Raw genomic sequence first — 7,233 nt, forward strand, 5'->3', positions numbered from 1 at the left:
CAAATAAGCCAAAAGATTCTGGGTTCAGACTTTTATTTTATTCATTCCAATGCCTAATAAAATCATTCCACTGATGTTGGTAATTTTCCTTCCTTAGTTAACAATTCAGAACATCAGCATTTTGTGTATGTTATTTGATAATCAGGCATACCATGAATATATAGATTATTTGCTACAAATGGCATTCCAAGGTGCTATTAAAGACAATAAATTTATAGTGAACAAGAAGACTACAATCATTGGACCTCATAGTCCCATCTACGATTTTGTAATTAAGAAATAATAAATTATAGACAGAAGGATGAATAAATGTGTGGTTATGAATAAAGAAGTTGAAGAAAGTGTTTCTTTTGTTGTTTGTAGTTTTCAATTTGTCACCGTCATACTCTGTAGAGCCAGATGTAAGAAACTAAGGGTTATTTAAGCAAGAAAACTAAGCAGACTAAATACTATTTGTCATAATAAAGAGAGCCTCTACCCTTAAAGAAATACGGTATGCAATGATGTTTCTTAATATTTTTTAAATTGTATGGCTTTTAGAAAACAAATTTAATACACTTCTAATTACACATGTAAAGGTGATGTATCATTAAGCTACATTATAGTAAAGCAGTCCACTCGCTTCCACCCGATTTTACTAGAAGGATGCAACACCAAAATTAGAAGTAGCTTATTTTTAATTCTTGTTCTTAATTTAATTCAGGGTTTCTCAAGATGGCTGTTTTTTACAATTGCCCAAGGAGCCTTTAAAACACGCAAATATCTGACCCTTACTTGCAGATATTCTAATTTACTTGGTCAGCAGTAGGACCCGAACATCGTTTTTAAGAAAACTTCCCAGGTCATGCTTATGTTAAATCAGGACTGACAAGTTCTTGTACTTAAGTTGTTGCATTAGATCAACGTTTTTCATCTCATAGCACACAGAAACTATCAAAATTCCGCAGCACACCAAAAATATACATTTCTTACTGACTGACAAAAAGTTAGATGTAATTTTGATTTACAGGAAATAAAAAATAAATAATAGTAATTACATACCCCTTTTGCTTCAAAGTGACTTTTTAAAAAATTAGGTGCCTGTACTTGTATATAAAAATTTATGGTAGCAAGAATTAACTAATTAGATGCAACAATAACATGCAACTCTGTTATACGACCTATATATTTATGGTTCAAGACAGGGCATTATCACTGATAGCTATTGTTGTGTTGACTGTTGAAATTTTTTTTATTTGACAGTCTAAAGCAGCGATTTTCAATCAGTGTGTTACAAGAATTTTTAAAACATACGATACTGATTATTTAATCAGGGACACTGACCAATTTTGTCTTAGATTGTCAGATTAAAAAAAAAATGACAATAGCCAACACAATAGTTGTGTAGTGTGAATGAATAAAAATTATACCTATCTTTTTTGTCAGACTGGCAAAAATATATTTTTTAGTATGTCACAGAATTTTAGTAATTAGTTTATGTGTGTCACGAGATGAAAAGATTGAAACTACTGATCAAAGGGAAAAGAGGTCACTGCCCCTGACTCAATAGTCAGGTATTGCATATTTTAAAAATTCTTGTGGCACATCAGTTGAATATCATTGTATTACGTCAGTGTTTGACCAATCAGTACCTTTGAATAGTTCATCTTAATGGGGGCTTTGTATCAGGATCTATTCACTTTGCATAGGCGCATTATTAATACACACAGAGAAACCATGAGAAACTGACCTGGGATAGTCCAAATCCTTTGCCAAAAAGTTATGGGCATAAAGACTTTTCTTAAAAAGACATCTTCAAAAATAATTTTGAAAAAATTACGTATGCTAACTCTACCTGTTGTGGTTTATAGGCACATTGGAAACTTTAGAATAGCATTATTGATATTTTTGCTACCTGGACTTGAAGTTTAACTTAATGAAGAAATCTACTTAACAATGGAAAAGCATTCCAAATGTGGATTGTTGTATTTGAAAAAAAAATTCTGTACCAGACATATTTAGACATAAATTAATATTTTTCTCAATCACTTAGCAGAAAGAAAAGGTATACAGAGATCATCTGGGTCTTCTATAAATTTACAAAAATAATAATAGACAACAGGAAGAGGGTCCCAGGAGGAAAAAAGACCAAATACTGTAATTTTTAACCAATTTTATTTAATTTTCTAAAAGCTTCTTAAGATTGTATATTCTTGCTTTCAAATATAGGGTTTAATGTCAGTTTTTATCAGAGGAAACAAGTTAATCTAGCCTATCATCTAGTTCTATTTAGCTAGCTCATAGTTCTAGAAACAACTTAAGATATTGATTATATGAGGTCTGTCCAGAAGGTATTCAACCACGTAATATGAAAAATAGAGGGGATGATCCACCACACCAGAAACATTGTACATAGGATAAAAAGACACCTCAGTCCCCTTCAAAGTAGGCACCTTGGGACCTCACACAGTTCTCCCAATCACCATCAGCTGCCCTGTAGTATCTTCCTGCATCTCATCAATGGTCTGAAATCTCTTCCCTTTCAAAGGTGATTTTAGTTTTGGGAAAAGCCAGAAGTTGCAGGGCACCAAATCTGAGCTGTAGCGGGGCTGACTTACCTGGGTAATTGATGTTTTGCCAAAGAACTCTGCAAGAGACATGATGTATGAGCAGGTGTGCTGTCGTGATGAAGCTGCCAAGCACCAGCTGCCCATAGCTGTGGATTTCCAAATCATCTGAATAGTTTCTGCGGAGGAATGCTCAAGAATGCAAAATCTGATGCGGATTCGTTGCTCTACTCACTCAGTCATTTTGAACGCCACAGCCACACAGTACACATGCTCACACAACAGCATCTACCAACCCCACTGACTTGTACAGTGAGGTTGTCATTGTTCACTCACGCTCATTCCAGTCCACTCTCCTTGGCTGCCAGGTTACATCGATGTCACGCAAACTGTTATTGCTATATTAACAATGGCTGAGTTTTTCTGGACTGACCTCATATAGTTACCTCTTTAAGATTTGTTAAAATAATATAGAGTTCACAATTGTCCTACTATTTAAAAAAAAAACAAAAAACTATGCTTGAACCTATATTTACCTTAACACTTAGGTTCAGTGCTTTCTATATATAAAAGTGATAAAATTATTTTTATCACTTTAATTGGTTATGTGAATTATAACTGTAAATAAATAATTTGCTTTTCTAACATCACTTAAAAGGTTGGAGGACAATGCGTTCAGACTGAACACTTGTGAGAGTACAACTGCTATATTTCTACGAGTGCTTAATGAAGATCAACTAATACAAAAACACAGAAGTATTATTTACATGAGACTTACAATAAAGAGGATATATTTTTGAAAAGTCCTGCAAAGCAGTGCACCCTTGCTCCCCTAAATTCCAGTTAACTAAGCCTTTTCCATATGCAGGCAGTAAATTTTAATATTTACACTACCATATTTTTCACATACCAACATTCAAAACTAAATTGGAGCAGAAGATGACATTTCTATATCTGAAATGATAAACGTGTAAGAGCCTATTAAAGACATTATAGAGAGTGAGGGGCACCCTGCACTATAATTGTCCAAAGAGAAATCAGTACGCACCTGAGCCTCAGAAATCATCCTTGAGAACGTGAATGATTTCCTTTGTTCTGAGAATATGTGCATGATGGTATTGTAGCAGTAGCAAGACAAGTTCTGTCTGACACATTGGTTTACAGAAATTTCTCAAATAAGAATAAGTATTCAAATAAGAATACTAGTAATATCTACTTTATCAGTTTGTTTTTAAGAATTAAATGAGATAATATATGTAAATGGTTTAAGGTCATGAATAGTACACAAGAACTCAGTAAGTATTAGCTATTATTGTTAGCAGTAATATAAGCTAAAATATACGATGTGATTATTTACCAATATCTAAGTTATTTTCATGTTGAAAATATATTAAATTATATTGTTATACATGTTGAGCCAGGTTCTCAAAAGCTCCTAATTTGTAAAAATAAATTATAATTGAAATTGCAGTAATTTTTACACCATAAAAGGGTCCATTTCACTATAAAAGTACCTCAAAAATCTCTCTACATAAACTCTTGTATATACCCCTACACATGTATTCATACATGCAGGGCATACAATACTGGAAAGATTGTGCGTTCATGAAGTAAGAGGAATAATGGATTTTAACCTAGTCATTCAGTCAATACAAAGGCAAGGAGAACCTTATTTTCTTCCATAGTCTTTTCTCTCTGGTTGAAGATTTATGGGAATAAAACATAACTTTTAAATGGTCTCTAAATTGATACATTTGCTTTAAATTGAACTTGACCATTGCCTCCTTTGGAGCATGATAGAACAAGTCAGTGTTCAACAATGAATAAGTGAATGAGTTAATTCATTTATTCAGTCAACAAGTAATCCTTCATTCAGTATGACACCGAAATGTATAACACTAAGAGCTTGTTTTCAAGGAGAACTATCCATAGAATGGGCATGTGTGTAAGTATTGTGTGGGAAAAAACAGACAGCACAATGCCTGGCAGTGAGAAGATGTGGAGACACAGGGTTTCTTTTTATGTGTCTGTATGTATTTAAAATAACTACATAAAAAGTGGATCTTCACGGATGTGCCTGTACCATTTCAATATTGTTTGTACACAGCACTGAGGTTAAGACAGCTGCCAGCATTTGCTGGATGAAGGGAAAGCAGGAGGAGGGCAAGGAATGCTCCTGATTTATTTAAGAGCAAGGGCTCGTCCAAAATTTCTTAAGGCGTTTTTGCCAGGACCTGTCTCTTAACTCCCTGGCCCCTACCTCAAGAATTGCAGTCCAGTGTTGTTTTCCCTTCTTCTTTGCTGAATGCATTTGAAACTGCCAGTCTCCCCAGTTTTGCCTTGCTCTACTTTTTAAAACACCTATCTATCATCTTAAAGCATTCAATTCAATTTACTTTCTTATGTCGATTGTTTACTTTCCGCCTCTTCCTGCTCACATAGAAGGTTTGTAAGGGCAACCATCTTTTTTCTTATTTTTTCAGTTCTTCACAACCTGAGTATTCTGGTTCTTTCATTTATATTTTTCTTAACTCCAATTTTGTGTTACTCGGTTATTTCCACTCCAGTCGCCTCAACGCCCTTCACGCCAGCCCTTACCTCTGCCAAAATGGAGACAGATAAAGGCACGCACGAGAAAAACACCAACAGAGAATAAAAATTCTAAATGTTAAGTTAAATGTCTTTCAATTTAATTCATTTTAAGTGTGTGCACGAAAGAGGAAGACTCCACTATTTCTAAGACTCTGGCCTCATTCTGAGAGACGTTAATTCATTATTACCCATAGTAGGTATGGAAAATGGCAACACCTCAGTTAATTGGAAGAATTTCATACCATGTTGTGCCATTCAGTGTGAGTCTCTGATTTTCCAAAGATTAATCTATTTATGCAATGAAACAATCAGAGAGAGGCTAGTCCTCACAAGATGCAGGAATCTAGATCAATGGAACTTTTTAACTTGCCTCTTTGTGTTGTTAGACCCTCTAATTAAGTATTTTTGGAAATACTTTATAACACTTTTACCAACCAAAAGTCTTTAAATAGTCTTGTAAAATGAACCATGTTTATAATCAGCTATCTTGGCCAATCTTGCTTATAAACCATTAGTGATGCAGACCACCAACCACAGTGTCAATATATTTTGAAAGAGGCTTTAGAAAAATGTCAATTTTGTAATTCCTTTTAGTGGCTTACACTGAAGGAAACATATAATCTTTCTCTAAGACTTCAAAACTGTATAAACTAAGACAGTTCAGAAGTATACTTTGGTAGGCACCTAATCATTACAGCTGACTCCGAAGTCCTTTCATGGAAGACAAACCACAAAACCATCTCACCAAAGAAGCAGAGCAAATTCAGGAATTACATTTAAAACTAGAAAGAAAAAAAAAACTTTATTTTATTTTGATACAGAAAGCTGACATCTACATACATATGTTTGTATATGTATGCATATACATGTTAAATTATAACTTTCTGATGGATAAGGATAAATGACAAATGTAAAAATGAACCATGTTTGATAATATAAGAAGTATAATAAACTACTTAAAAATTGAACAATTAATAAAAGCTTTAAAAAATAATTCCACTTTAAAGAGGTAATGAGAAACTTGAAAATGTGATGTCTCAGTTAGAACTTGTGGAATTATTCTCTTTCTTAGAATAAAAGTACAGCTTATAATCTGAAAGCCAAAGGAAGAAAACAGAAAGCTTCAGAAACACTTGAGAATCATTGAATAAATAGGGTGAGATATGTATTGATGTTCATTAGCCTAGATTTTAGCTCCAAAATAACAAATATTTAACTTTACTTGCTATAAACTGGCATTATCTGAAACTGCAGGTTTCCTACCCCTGACTTACGGAGTCTGGGGAAAAGGTAATGGGGGAAGGCAGAGTTTCAGCCAAACTGTGTAGGAGTGGAGAGCTTTGCCTTTGGAGGTTTTGCTTGCTTCAGGTTACGCCTCTAACTTTTGAGTAAAACATGGTGCCAACGGCTTGTGGGTTAAAGTCACCGAGGTGCCTTTTAATAAGCGTGTGACTGAAGCTTTTTTGTTAAGGATAACCTCTTTGGCTGAACCTAAAATGAGATCAGTACACCTATAGAATTTATATATAGCATGCTCCTTTTCCTCTGGAAACACACTTTAACAAGTATACCAAAAATTCTCTCTCTCTCTCACACACACACACACACACAGACTGACTTTCTGGATCAAAATAAAACAAAGATGTTTTTGAGTTTTACGTGCAGCTTCTGACTTCTCCCTGCTTCTTCCGCAGAACTAGTTTATACATATTTTTAGTGCAAGCAATTAAGAGTCAGCCCTAAAAATTCGATAGTATTAAGTTTTAAAGAAGGCTAAAAAAAAAAAAAAAAAAAAGTGCAGTCACTGAAAATTATCTCCCAATTCCTAAGTCTTCCATAGCACCTATTAAAATCCCTACCATTAATCACAACTTTTTGGGTGAGAATATCTCCATAATAGTCCTATCAGGACTCTTATCTTAATAGGATAGTACACTAACTCATGAGCATATGGTAGGTATTCCTATTATTAACCACATTAAATGCATGTTGCTATACTTAACTATTAACTTATTAAACTAGCAAAATAGAACCTGAAGGACTGAAACAGGAAAAATCTAAACTTTGGTGTGGGAAGACTTTGAGAAGGAAAATT

The sequence above is a fragment of the Furipterus horrens genome, unplaced genomic scaffold (genome assembly GCF_987537825.1).
Source record: "Furipterus horrens unplaced genomic scaffold, mFurHor1.1.pri manual_scaffold_12, whole genome shotgun sequence".
In the NCBI taxonomy this organism is placed as follows: domain Eukaryota; kingdom Metazoa; phylum Chordata; class Mammalia; order Chiroptera; family Furipteridae; genus Furipterus; species Furipterus horrens.